The 14,206-nt window shown below is 53.7% G+C and overlaps 1 protein-coding gene across 4 annotated transcripts in view; it reads right to left on the reverse strand.

Annotated features, from left to right (window-relative positions):
- The window catches only part of EXOC3L2 (exocyst complex component 3 like 2), a 38,225-nt gene that overhangs the window by 19,678 nt on the left and 4,341 nt on the right, over positions 1-14,206 (reverse strand). The window contains exon 1 of one of the 4 annotated variants that reach the window (XM_026658868.1): positions 14,003-14,081. The exons of 1 other annotated variant lie outside the window; for it this stretch is intronic. The gene's annotated coding sequence lies outside the window, so the exon portion shown is untranslated. Of the gene's footprint in view, positions 1-9,117; positions 9,140-9,315; positions 9,338-14,002; positions 14,082-14,206 lie in introns of those variants that run through there. 2 more of the 4 variants (XM_026658871.1, XM_026658870.1) reach the window with 2 other exon arrangements.

Raw genomic sequence — 14,206 nt, forward strand, 5'->3', positions numbered from 1 at the left:
GCCCTGTACCCTGTATTGTACATACCCTGTACCCCATCACACACCCTGTACCCCATCACACGCCCTGTACCCTTTATTGCACATACCCTGTACCCCATCCCATGCCCTGTACCGCACATACAGTAACTCCTCACTTAACATTGTAGTTCTGTTCCCGAAAAATACGACTTTAAGCGAAACGATGTTAAGCGCATCCAATTTCCCCGTAAGAATTAATGCAAATGGGGGGTTAGGTTCCAGGGAAATTTTTTTCACCAGACAAAAGATTATATTATATATATATACACCCACACACAGTATAAGTTTCAAACAAACCATTTAATACTGGTACACAGTGATGATGATTGTGAAGCTTGGTTGAGGTGGAGGAGTCAGAGGGTGGGATATTTCCCAGGGAATGCCTTACTGCTAAATGATGAACTAGCAATTGGCTGAGCCCTGAAGGGTTAACTCTCACACTCTACAAGGCAGCAGGAATGGAGGGAGGGGAGAGAGCATCGCAGACAGAGACACACACCCACACCGTATGTGTGAGAGAGAAAGATGCGCATTTCCCCTTTAAGTACACTGCCTTGTTAATTGATCAGCTTGCCCTGACATTACCCCCCCCTCTTCATCCCCTCCCCCCACACAGCAAGCAGGAGGCTCGGGGAGCAGGTCCAAGGCAGAGGGCAGGAGCAGCACATGCTGGGCAGCTGCTGCACAGGGAACTTAGGGGAGCGGGGAGCTGATAGGGGGGCTGCCGGTCCACCCTGGTTCCAAGCCCCCACCCGCTAGCTGCAACGGGCTGCTCTTCCTGCAAGCCGTGGACAAAGCAGGCGGCTGCCAAACGACCTTAGAAGGGAGCATTGCGCAACTTTAAACGAGCATGTTCCCTAATTGATCAGCAACGAAACAATGTTAACTGGGACGACTAAGTGAGGAGTTACTGTACCCTGTACCCCCTCCCATGCCCTGTACTCCATTGCATGCCCTGTACCCCATATCATAGAATCATAGAAGATCAGGGTTGGAAGAGACCTCAGGAGGTCATCTAGTTCAACCCCCCGCTCAAACCAGTTCCAACACCAACTAAATCATCCCAGCCTTAGAGGTTGAGTACATTAGCTTTTTCCACATCCTCTGTCACTAGGTTGCCTCCCTCATTCAGTAAGGGGCCCACACTTTCCTTGACTTTCTTCTTGTTGCTAACATACCTGAAGAAACCCTTCTTGTTACTCTTAACATCTCTTGCTAGCTGCAACTCCAAGTGTGATTTGGCCTTCCTGATTTTACTCTTGCACGCCTGAGCAATATTTTTATTCTCCTCCCTGGTCATTTGTCCAATCTTCCACTTCTTGTAAGCTTCTTTTTTGTGTTTAAGATCAGCAAGGATTTCACCACTAAGCCAAGCTGGTCGCCTGCCATATTTACTATTCTTTCTACACATCGGGATGGTTTGTTCCTGCAACCTCAATAAGGATTCTTTAAAATACAGCCAGCTCTCCTGGACTCCTTTCCCCCTCATGTTATTCTCCCAGGGGATCCTGCCCATCAGTTCCCTGAGGGAGTCAAAGTCTGCTTTTCTGAAGTCCAGGGTCCGTATTCTGCTGCTCTCCTTTCTTCTCCTTTCTTAGAGATTTTTAAGGTCAGGCTTGACAAAGCCCTGGCTGGTATGATTTAGTTGGGGATTGGTCCTGCTTAGAGCAGGGGGTTGGACTAGATGACCTCCTGAGGTCCCTTCCAACCCTGATATTCTATGATTCAGCCAGGGCTTTGTCAAGCTACGGATGGAGATTCCACCACCTCCCTAGGTAACCCATTCCAGTGCTTCACCATCCTCCTAATGAAACTAATATCCAACCTAGACCTCCTGCACTGCAACTTAAGACCATTGCTCCTTGTTCTGTCATCTGCCACCACTGAGAACAGTCTAGCTCCATCCTCTTTGGAACCCCCCTTCAGGTAGTTGAAGGCTGCTATCAAATCTCCCCTCATTCTTCTCTTCTGCAGACTAAATAACCCCAGTTCCCTCAGCCTCTCCTCATAAGTCATGTGCCTCAGCCCCCTAATCATTTTCATTGCCCTCTGCTGGACTCTCCAATTTGTCCACATCCCTTCTGTAGTGGGGGTCCAAAACTGGACGCAATACTCCAGATGTGGTGTACTCACCAGTGCCGAATAGAGGGGAATAATCACTTCCCTCGATCGGCTGGCCATGCTACAACTAATGCAGCCCAATATGCCATTAGCCTTCTTGGCAACAAGGGCACACTGTTGACTCATATCCAGCTTCTCGTCCACTGTAATCCCCAGGTCCTTTTCTGCAGAACTGCTGTTTAGCAGTTGGTCCCCAGCCTGTAGCAGTGCATGGGATTCTTCCGTCCTAAGTGCAGGACTCTGCACTTGTCCTTTTTGAACCTCATCAGATTTGTTTTGGCCCAATCCTCCAATTTGTCTAGGTCACTCTGGACCCTATCCCTACCCTCCAGGATATCTACCTCTCCCCCCAGCTTAGTGTCATCCGTGAACTTGCTGAGGGTGCAATCCATCCCATCATCCAGATCATTAATGAAGATGTTGAACAAAACCGACCCCAGAACCGATGACTGCGGGCACTCTGCTTGATACCGGCTGCCAACTAGACATCGAGCCATTGATCACTACCTGTTGAGCCCGACGATCTAGCCAGCTTTCTATCCACCTTGTAGTCCATTCAGCCAATCCATACTTCTTTAACTTGCTGGCAAGAACACTGTGGGAGACCGTATCAAAAGCTTTGCTAAAGTCAAGGTATATCATGACCACCACTTTCCCCATATCTCATCATAGAAGGCAATCAGGTTGGTCAGGCATGACTTGCCCTTGGTGAGTCCATGTTGACTGTTCCTGATCACCTTCCTCTCCTCCAAGTGCTTCAAAATGGATTCCTTGAGAACCTGCTCCATAATTTTTACAGTGATTGAGGTGAGGCTGACTGGTCTGTAGGTCCCCAGATTCTCCTTCTTCCCTTTTCTAAAGATGGACACTACTATATTTGCCTTTTTCCAATCGTCTAGGCCCTCCCCCGATCACCAGGAGTTTTCAAAGATAATCGCCAATGAGTCTGCAATCACATCAGCCAACTCCCTCAGCACCCTTGGATGCAGTGCATCCGGCCCCATGGACTTGTGCATGTCCAGCTTTTCTAAATACTCCTTAACCTGTTCTTTCACCATTGAGGGCTGCTCACCTCCTCCCCATACTGTGCTGCCCAGTGCAGCAGTCTGGGAGCTGACCTTGTCTGTGAAGACTGAGGCAAAAAAAGCATTGAGTAAGAACATAAGAACAGCCATACTGGGTCAGACCATCTAGCCCAGCATCCTGTCTTCCGACAGTGGCCAATGCCAGGTGCCCCAGAGGGAATGAACAGAACAGGTAATCCATCCCCTATCACCCATTCCCAGCTTCTGGCAACCAGAGGCTAACAGCCATTGATGGACCTATCCTCCATGAACCTTTTTTGAACCCTATTATAGTCTTGGCCTTCACAACATCCTCTGGCAAGGAGTTCCACAGGTTGACTGTGCGTTGTGTGAAAAAATACTTCCTTTTGTTTGTCTTAAAACCTGCTGCCTATTAATTTCATTTGCTGGCCCCTAGTTCTTGTGTTATGAGAGGGAGTAAATAACACTTCCTTATTTACTTTCTCTATACCACTCATGATTTTATAGACCTCTACCATATTCCCCCTTAGCCGCCTCTTTTCCAAACTGAAAAATCCCAGTCTTATTAATCCCTCCTTATACGTCAGCTGTTCCATACTGATACCAGTCTGCTATGTGTTCTTTGGGAACCAGGGTGCAGTATCTAGCCTGTCTGACACCCCACCACCACCAGCCTCTGCTTAAACCAAAACCCATCAGAGAAAAGACTTGCAGAGAGCAGTGAAGGGCGCTGGGAGACACACCTAGACCCCTCCTGACAAGGGTGACCAGAACAAAGACATCTCCATTAGCATACAGAATGGAGAACAGAGAACCGCACTGAACTCTGGGACCAGAAAAGCAGGGAAGCACTGCATCCTGGGGAATCTCTGCTCCATATGTTAATGAACCTACGCCTGCACACACCCAGCTCAGCAGTTATCAGACCAATTCTAGTCATGAATCCTTGATTGATATCCAAAATACTGAAGCTGCCTAATTGCATTGTGAGCTCCCTGGAAGGAATATGCTCCATAGCCAAGAGTGATCAGCTCCTGTTGACTCAAGGGTTTTCTTTAGGCTAGACATCAGTTTACCCATACACAAATCTAGTGTTCTCCCTTGAACCATTGTATTTGCTCTACAAAAACCCCGACCTATGCCCAAGTAAGTGTTCTGATGCTTGGATCCAAACTCTCCATCAGTTCCACAGGAACTCCATCTTCTCCTGACTGATCGTGCTGCAGGGCCTCCCAGAGTGGGGGGCAAGTGGGGCAATTTGCCCCAGACCCCGCAGGGGCCCCCATGAGAGTTTTCCGGGGCCCCCAGAGCGGGTCCTTCACTCATTCTGGGGGCCCCGGAAAACTCTCGTGGGGGCCTGGGCCCCCGGAGCAAGTGAAGGACCCGCTGCCGAAGACCCGGAGCTTCTTCCGCTCCAGGTCTTCAGCAGCGGGGGGTCCTTCCCCTCCGGGACCTGCCACCGAAGTGCCCCGAAGACCCGCGGCGGGGGGGTCCTTCCGCCCTGGGACCCGCCGCCGAAGTGCTGGGTCTTCGGCGGCAATTCGGCGGCGGGGGGTCCTTCAGCTCCAGGTCTTCGGCGGCAATTCGGCGGCAGGGGGCCGAAGTGCCCGAGTGGAAGGACCCCCGCCGCTGAAGACCCCAGGCCCCCTGAATCCGCTGGGCGGCCATGGGTGCTGGGGGCTCTGCCTGCCTCCAGCACTCAGGACCCTGAGCTACCACCATCACCTGGGAACCCCGACCAGTTCAAGCCTCATGGAGTGGGTGAGATCCCTCCCTCCCTCTCTCTCTGTTTTCTTTTCTATCTCAGGTATTAACCTTTAATAATGTAACCGAGGGGTTGGCAACCTTTCAGAAGCGGTGTGCCGAGTCTTCATTTATTCATTCTAATTAAAGGTTTCACGTGCCAGTCATATATTTTAACGTTTTTAGAAGGTCTCTTTCTATAAGTCTATAATATATAATTAAACTAGTGTTGTATGTAAAGTAAATAAGGTTTTTAAAAAGTTTAAGCAGCTTCATTTAAAAATTAAATTAAAATGCAGAGCCCCCCGGCCAGGACCCGGGCAGTGTGAGTGCCACTGAAACTCAGCTCACGTGCCACAGGCTGCCTACCCCGGATTTAACTGTTCTGTTGGTTTAGGCTCCTTGTAGTTATCATTAACTAATGTAGTTATCATTATTAGTCAATACATAACTTTTATGGTTAAGCTGGTTGCTTCCCTCCCACTCTCTCTGAACTTTACTCTTTTGTGGTTTTGGCTTCCCCATTTACTCTGCAGCAACGCTCCTCTTACCTAAGCTAAAGATCCCTGCAGCGCCCAAAAATCCTGTGGGGTTTGCTCATCAAGTGGGTTACTCCCAGTATAATTGTGACGTGAAAGTGGGGATAGGGACGTGCTGAACCTATGACACACAACGGTGGCAGCTTGGAAGTGCTGCTCGACCCAGACTACTGAGTCCAGGGGCATATAAGGGTGACAGCCTGGAAGTGCTGTTCAACCCGGCCTGCTCTGGTTTACTCTGTTCCGGTGCGGTACCTGTGGCAGCTTGAAAGTGCTGCTTGGCCCAGCGGCATATAAGGGGGTCAACTTGAGAGTGCTGATTGACCAGGTCCACTCAGACTTGCTCTGGTGTGTGTGGGTGTGGATGTGTGTGTTCATCTGATTCTGGGGCTGGAGGAACCCAGCCCTGGGGAACCTAGGTCCTGCAGGATAGCTCCATTGGGAGGGGACTTGCAGAAGGGAGAAGTAGAGCTCCATATGACCACATGTGACACAAGCAGTACATGGATAGAATTACAGAACCCCCCCCCCGCCCCCGAAGAGTAACCCGAATAAATGAGCGTACCCCAAAGTAACAGGCAAATCTGGTAACAATACCCCTAATCATTTTTGTTGCCCTTTTCTGAACCTTTTCCAATTCCAATATATCTTTGAGATAGGGCGACCACATCTGTACTCAGTATTCGAGATGTGGGCATACCATGGATTTATATAGAGGAAATATGATATTTTCTGTCTTATTATCTATCTCTTTCTTAATGATTCCCAACATTCTGTTCACTTTTTTGACTTTGGCTGCACACTGAGTGGATGTTTTCAGAGAACTATCCACAATGACTGAACATCTAAATCCACTATATCCACTGGATCCCCCTTGTCCACATGCTTGTTGACCCCCTCAAAGAATTCTAGTAGATTGGTGAGGCATGATTTCCCTTTACTAAAACCATGTTGACTATTCCCCAACAAATTACAGTATGTTCATCTGTGTCTGACAATTTTGTTCTTTACTATAGTTTCAACCAGTTTGCCCAGTACTGAAGTCAGGCTTACCAGCCTGTAATTGCCAGGATCGCCTCTGGAGCCCTTTTTAAAAATTGGTTCACATTAACTATCCTCCAGTCATTAGGCACAGAAGCTGATTTAAATGATAGGTTACAGACTACAGTTAGTAGTCCTGCAATTTCACATCTGAGTTCCTTCAGAACTCTTGGGTGATACCATCTGGCCCTGGTGACTTATTACTGTTTAGTTTATCAATTTGTTCCAAAACCTCCTCTAATGACACCTCAATCTGGGACAGTTCCTCAGATTTGTCACCTAAAAAGAATGGCTCAGGTTTGGGAATCTCCCTCACCTCCTCAACCGAGAAGACCAATGCAAACAATTCATTTAGTTTCTCTGCAATGGCCTTATCGTCCTTGAGTGCTCCTTTAGCATCTCGATCGTCCAGTGGCCCCACTGGTTGTTTAGCAGGCTTCCTGCTTCTGATGTACTTAAAAAAAATTTTGCTGTTACTTTTTGAGTCTTTGGCTAGCTGTTCTTCAAATTCTTTTTTGGCCTTCCTAATTTTATTATATATATAATAATTTTTTTTAAATACTTCAGCTTTTTCCACATCAAAAGGGGTCCCACACTTTCCCTGACCTTCTTCTTGTTGCTAACATACCTGTAGAAACCGTTCTTGTTACCCTTCACATCCCTGGCTAGCTGCAACTCCAATTGTGCCTTGGCCTTCCTGATTACACCCCTGCATGCTCCAGCAATATTTTTATACTCCTCCCTAGTCATCTGTCCAAGTTTCCACTTCTTGTAAGCTTCCTTTTTGTGTTTAAGCTCACTGAAGATTTCTCTGTTAAGCCAAGCTGGTCGCCTGCCATATTTGCTATTCTTTCTGCACATTGGGATGGTTTGTTCCTGCAACTTCAATAAGGCTTCTTTAAAATACAGCCAGCTCTCCTGGACTCCTTGCCCCCTCATATTAGCCTGTACGGACCCTGTATCGCACACCCTGTACCCTGTATCGCATGCCCCGTGCCCCATCCCACATGCCGAGTACCCCATATCACGCACAGCCTGTACCCCCAATCACCCAGCATACCCTCAACCCACACCATATTGCCCCATCCCACATGCCAGGTACCCCATCCCACGCCCACCATACCCATCACACCGTGTACCCCCTATGATCCCCCATGCACACCCATCCCATGTGCCCCTACCCCATGCCATGCCATGCCACACTCCTGTCCCACGCCAGGCAGCCCCCCACCGATACACCTTGCTATGCACAGTCCGTACACACAAGCAGGACCACTTCCTTCCTGGGCTTTAGTTGTATCCAGAATCAACTCTGGGTCAACTAATACATTTTCAACCATCATAGGCTGACAGGCTTTTTCTGTCTGCTCTACAAACAGAAAAGAGTTGGGAAAACATTCCCCTTTAACAACCAAACAGCTTGGGATCTCATTTCCCTTGTCCCAACACGCAGGGCTGTTCACGGACAATTGCCTGGAGATCAGGATAGCTCTAGTCATAGGCAAGTCATTACCCCTACCAGACACAGGAACGTTTCCTTCACTGTCACAATTCTCCACCCTGGTGACAGGTAAGGTCTAAGGACACCCACGTTCCACTATCCTGGCCTTCCCAAACTGCTGATTAGACAAAGCCAGCAGCTCACAAGGCTGCCTAGGCTGATCTAAACTTTCTTTGCCTTAGAATCACAGAATATCAGGGTTGGAAGGGACCTCAGGAGGTCAATCTAGTCCAACCCCCTGCTCAAAGCAGGACCAATCCCCAGACAGATTTTTGCCCCAAATCCCTAAATGGCCCCCTCAAGGATTGAACTCACAACCCTGGGTTTAGCAGGCCAATGCGCAAACCACTGAGCTATCCCTTCCCCCTCCCTTAACAGATAAACTGCTGTTTTCCACAAATAGTGTCTTATTACACTGAGCTACTTTCAGCACATCACTTTTACCTGGGTCAGACTCACTTTCCCAAGCTTTACGAGCCAACAATGTATCACTCACCAAGACTGTATCCTTTCCTTCCTCAGCTGGGGGGGCTTTAACCTGATCACCAACTTTAATTTGCTCTAGAGAAACATCTTCCCGAGCCCTATCTAGGGTGACCAGACAGCAAATGTGAAAAATCGGGTCAGGGGGTGGGGGGTAATAGGAGCCTATATAAGAAAAAGACCCACAAATCGGGACTGTCCCTATAAAATCGGGACATCTGGTCACCCTGGCCCTAGCTAATGCCAGATTCACTTCTGAGATACCAGACAAACACTCAGAAATGTTTTCCACATCTGCCCTGCTTCTTTGCACAGACAAACAGCCATCTTCTTCAGACAAACATTTGGAGAAACCCTCCATAGGCAAATCTTGCCCCTAGTAGACACAGGTTCAGGATTATTTCTTTCCTGCGACTGGTTTATGTCACCAACTTGAGTGAACAACGCTTTAATACTCTGAAACCTAACCTACTCTGAAACGCTTTAATATCATCCCCAATCAAAAGATTCTTAGGCAATAACTTCTTACACCAGCTATAACTTCACATTTAACACCAATCCAATCAAGATGGATTCTGGCTAACGGCACATTTACAGCAAACTCATAGAGGATTACAATATTCACCCTCTTATCTGCAGCCGGCTCTGGCTTTTTGGGCGCCCCAAGCAAAAAAAACCAAAAACCTGCGGCACGGCCGGAGCGCGGGTGCAGGGGGACCGGCTGGGGGGGGGGGGGGGGGGGGGGGGGGGGGCAGACAAGGGGGCGGCCAGGGCTACAGCAGGGGCGCTGCCACGCGGCCCCTCCCGCCGCGCCGACTCCTACCGCCTGCCGCGAGGGCTCCACTCCGGTCGGCGGGGAGGGAAGGAAAAGGACTGCCCTGCAGGGCGCCCCGGTTCTCCGCACCGCCGCCCCCTACAGCCGGAGCGGAACAAGAACAACAACAACAAAAAAGCGGCCGTGCCGCCCTAGGATTGGGCAGAATGCCGCCTCCAACAATCTGCCGCCCCAAGCACCAGCTTGCTTAGCTGGTGCCTGGAGCCGGCCCTGCTTATCTGGTAAATAATTTTCCTCTTTGACAAGATCTGCTTTAACAAGAGTGAGCTTAAGTCTGTCCACTTCTGCCTTAGCTTCTAGTTCCTGCAATCGAATATCTGCCATTCTTTGTTCCTGTTCAAAACACAGGCGTTCTCTCTCAGCAGCTTCTCCTTCCAGATCCACTAGTTTTTACTTTTGTTCACGTTCTAACTGCTGGTTTCTGCAAGCGTTTTCGCTGGGTCTGCTTCTTTATCACTGGCAAATAGGGTGACCAGATGTCCCGATTTTATAGGGACAGTCCCGATATTTGAGGGTTTTTTTTTATATAGAGGCCTACTACCCCCCACCCCATCCCGATTTTTCACACTTGCTGTCTGATCATCCTACTGGCAATGAACAGATTTTTCAGTCCCTGCTCTGGGGCCTTTTTCTTAAAAGACCCCGCTCCCCGTACGCACAATTCTCCCAGGCGTTTTCTGTCAGGATCTGGATCATGGGTCTGCCTCTCTGATCACTGTGACTGATTTTTAACTGTTAAACTCTCCAATATCAAAATTAAAGGTTGACAAGCGTGTGGTTCTGATCCCAAAACCCAGTTAACCCGTGGTAACAAGGACTGGTGCCCATGCCGGGGGGGGGGGGGGAGGGCTAGGATCGCCCAGGCAACTGTCAGTCGGGCTTCCCTAGCTTGTCTTTGCCCCCTCCACAGCCAGAGCTTCTCATCCAGAACCTCGGATGGAGTCACCGCTGGCCTTGGCTCCCAACATGAATCAAGTCTCAGCAAATCCACCGTTGGCTCTAGTTCAAACCTGCAAGTGACCCATGTCCCAGGCTGCAGGGGAAGAGGAACCCCCCCAGGGCCTCTGCCAATCTGACCTGGGGGGGAAATTCCTGCCTGACCCCACCTCTGGCGCTCAGACCCACCAGCCAGAGAGCTGGGAAAGGATTCCCCGTAGTAGCTCAGAGACCTCCCCATCTAGCGCCCCATGTCCAGCCACTGGGGATATTTGCTAAGAGCAGACAAAGTCCCCTTCCCCCCCCCCCCCAAATCAGCCTCCCGGTCTCCTCCCCCCCCCACCACCCCCATCGCCCCACCCCTCCCCGCCCCCCATCAGCCTCCTTGTCTCCTCCCCGCCCCCCCACATCAGCCTCATCGTCCCCTCCCCTCCATTTCTGAGGTTTGGATTTGGCTTTGAAAAGACAGAGATAAAAACAAAATCTTGTATGTGCATCTGTCCCTGTTCCCCCCCGCCCCCCGGGCTGTCTCGTGGGTAGGTTTGAACCCTGACCCTTCAGCACCATCACCCAGACTGCGGGCACTGGCACGTCAGGACTAGCTGTTATCTCTGAGGGGAGAAGTGCTGGGTGCACAGGCTGGCCGGGGCACCCAACCCAGCTGTTTCTCTTCCCCACACCCCAAGGAGGGGGCTCCTGCCCCATGTGGTGCTCCCTTGGGAGATGGGACGCTGATGGAGGGAGAAGCCTGGGCCCAGGGGTTCCCAGCGCAGTGTTCGGTGGGGGTGCGAGCCCAGCCTGGGAACGTTCACTGATTCTGGCACTGCCCACGTTTCCCACAGGAGCCAGGCCTGGGCCACGTGGGAAGTGTTTGCGGCAGGTGTGAATTTAAAGTGACCCACTCAGACGGTGCCATCCCTGGGGATGCTCTTCATGCCCACCCAGCTCTTGTCAACAGTCAGTTTCAACGTGCTTTCCAAAGCAGGTCGGTGTCATTATCCCCAGGTGGGGAAACTGAGGCACCGAGGGGCAAAGTGACTTGCCCAGGGTAACACAGCAGGCCAGTGGCAGAGCCAGGAACAGGACTGAGTCTATCCACGAGGCTACGCTGAGCATGTCGTCTCTGTATCCCTGCACCACGTGCAGTGTTTGTCCCAGTGCAACCACGTGGGTTCAGGGCTGATTTTAACCAGCCTAGCTGGGCGCAGCGACACTGGGACAAAGGGGCCGTATACCCAGAATGCTCCCTCCCCGTCCAGCGTGGCAACAGCTCTGCCAGTCCCAGCACGTTATCCCAGTAAAACTGCCCTCGCTCTAGCAGGGCTGGACGGCTTTCACTACACTGAGACGAGTTTCGGGTGTAGACAAGCCCTGAGCTCATGTCCCTGGGGAAGGGGGTTGAGCTAAACCCAACCCAGGCGCGTTACCCAGGTGAGGGAGGGGACGGACTCCGCAAGGGCCATTCTGGGCCATTTCCCCGGCCAGGCAGGGCCTAGTTACACCTGTAGAACTGGTCGGACTCTCCCACCTAGACAAGGGTCAGCCACATGGGAAGGGAATTTCCTGGGACAAAGCAAAGGCCCAAGGGGGGCGTTCAGCTGAACAGCAAAAATCTGCTGCAAACACTGGAGGGGGGAGCGCAGGTCACAAGAATTCCTTTTAATGGAGTGAGAGAGACAAACTAAATATACTGACACAGCCCCGCCCAACACCTCTCCGCACCCCCCAGCCCCCTTTCCACGCCCTCCTCTCCGCACCCCCCCCCCACACACACACACCTCCAACCCGCAGAGGTACACGGCGGACTCAGACTCGGAACTAGAGCTGCCCCACCGGGGAGGTGGATTCCTTCCAACCCCTTTCACGGACGCTCATCACCACCGGACCCAGCACAGCTGCAGCCTCCCTATGCACCTCAACTGCACAACCGGGAGGCTGAGCCCCCCACCCCACCCCCAGGGTCTGGGCGAACTTTCAGACAACAGCGGTTCTAGTAACCCTAGTACGGGGCTTCTCGACCCTCGAGCTCCAAGCCCCTTGCCTGGGCAGGAGCACCCCCCATTTCGCCCAGGGCAGGAGCACCCAGATGGAGGCCCGGAGGGGGAGTTGCTTGCCCAGAAGTTGGGCGGCTGGGCAAGGCCCAGTGGCAAAGAGAACTGGATTCCATGGGGACTGATCCCCCCTCACCCCCAGTTCTGCCAGGGCTGTTGGGGAGAGGCAGACAGGGCACCAGCCATGCCCAGGGCAGTGCCCCCTGGCCCCCAGGTCTGCCAGGGCTGTTGGTGAGAGGCAGAGAGGATGCCAGCCATGCCCAGGGCAGTGCCCCCTGGCCCCCATTTCTGCCAGGGCTGTTGGTGAGAGGCAGACAGGGTGACAGGATGCCAGCCATGCCCAGGGCGGTGCCTGGCGAGTTTGGCCTGCTGGGGGAGGCTGACAAGCACTGGGTGACTGCTCCGCAGGGGCGACCCACAGGCTCTCCCTGCCCTTTGAGTGCCCAGGGGCCAGAGAACGCTGGGGGGAGCTGAGTTCTGCTCCATTGCCAAGGGAAATGCCCCCCTCCCCCACTCTGTAGGCAGCCAAGACGAAAGCGAAACTGCTGCTCCCTGGGAGCAGAGCAAACACCCCGGGGGCCCCAGCCACCCAGGGGAGAAAGGGCTTCTGCAAGCCGGTGCCCACCTGTCCTGAAGCCAGCAGATTGACACCCGAGTGCCAGGCCTGACCCAGGACTTTGCCCTGCTCTGCCAGCAGGCTCCGCACTGGCCTTGAGCAGAGCCCAGCCCTGGGGAGAAGGGTGGAGGGAGGAGGCTTCTCCGGGCACTGACTGCATCAGGGTCATTTATGGTGATGCCAGCTGACAGCCTGGCCCCATGCAAAGCCATAGCCCAGCTGGCCACGGCTCCCCGGCAGCCCAGCCACGCTCCTGGCCCTCGCCTTCTGAAGCCACTTACCCCAGGAACCCTGGCAGGAGAGCGGGCACTGGTGTACGTGGCCGTGCGATGGGGAAGGCACCAATGGACCGAACTCCTTGTGCTTGGCACTAGACCACTGAGCCAGCACCCAGCCCCCCCGAACTCACTCCCGCACCCCCCAACCAGCACACAGCCCCCCTGAACTCCCTCCCACACCCCCAGCCAGCACACAGCCCCCCAAAACTCCCTCCCGCACCCCCCAGTCAGCACACAGCCCCCCTGAACCCTGCTCCCGCACCCTCCAGCCAGCACGCAGCCTCACCAAACTCCCTCCCGCACCCCCTGCCAGCACACAGCCCCCCTGAGCCCCGCTCCCGCACCCCCCAGCCAGCACACAGCCCCCCTGAACCCCGCTCCCGCACCCCCCAGCCAGCACACAGCGCCCCCCGAACTCCCTCCCGCACCCCCCCGCCAGCACACACCCCCTCTCAACCCCAACCAAAACAGACCCCCCCCCCTCCCTCCCCACAGGTCCAGGCCGGCACAGAGCCCCCGCACCCAGCGCCCCCCGGGGAGCCCCCAGCCCGACAATGTGACCCGATCCGGGGCTGGACGCGCCCCGGTGCCGCGCCCTCCCCGGACCCCCGGGCTGCGGCAGCCGCACGGACCGTGGCCGGGCGCGAGCCCCGAGAACCCGCCGGTGCTGGGGGAAGCTCCCGGGCACCCCGAGCCCTGGGCAGCTGCAACCCCCCGGCCCGGTCCCCCGGGAGCCCAGCGCGGGTGTGGCCCCGCGGCGGCCCCCGCGGCCCCGAGCAGCGCGGAGCCGGTACCTGGGGCTGCATCGCGCTGCTGCCAGCGGCCCCCACGGCCCGGGCCCCCCGCGTCCGCCTCGGCAGGTGGCCACCCCTCGCCACCGTCCCTTTGCCCGCTGGGGCGGGGCGAGCAGCTCCGGGAACTCCTGGGCAACAGGCCAGCCCCGCCCTGCCTTGGGGCAGGACAGGGGCGGGGAGCAGCCGGCGCTGAGCCGCCTGGGC

The sequence above is a fragment of the Terrapene carolina genome, unplaced genomic scaffold, assembly GCF_002925995.2.
Source record: "Terrapene carolina triunguis isolate 2854851 unplaced genomic scaffold, T_m_triunguis-2.0 Scaffold517, whole genome shotgun sequence".
NCBI classification, from domain to species: domain Eukaryota; kingdom Metazoa; phylum Chordata; order Testudines; family Emydidae; genus Terrapene; species Terrapene triunguis.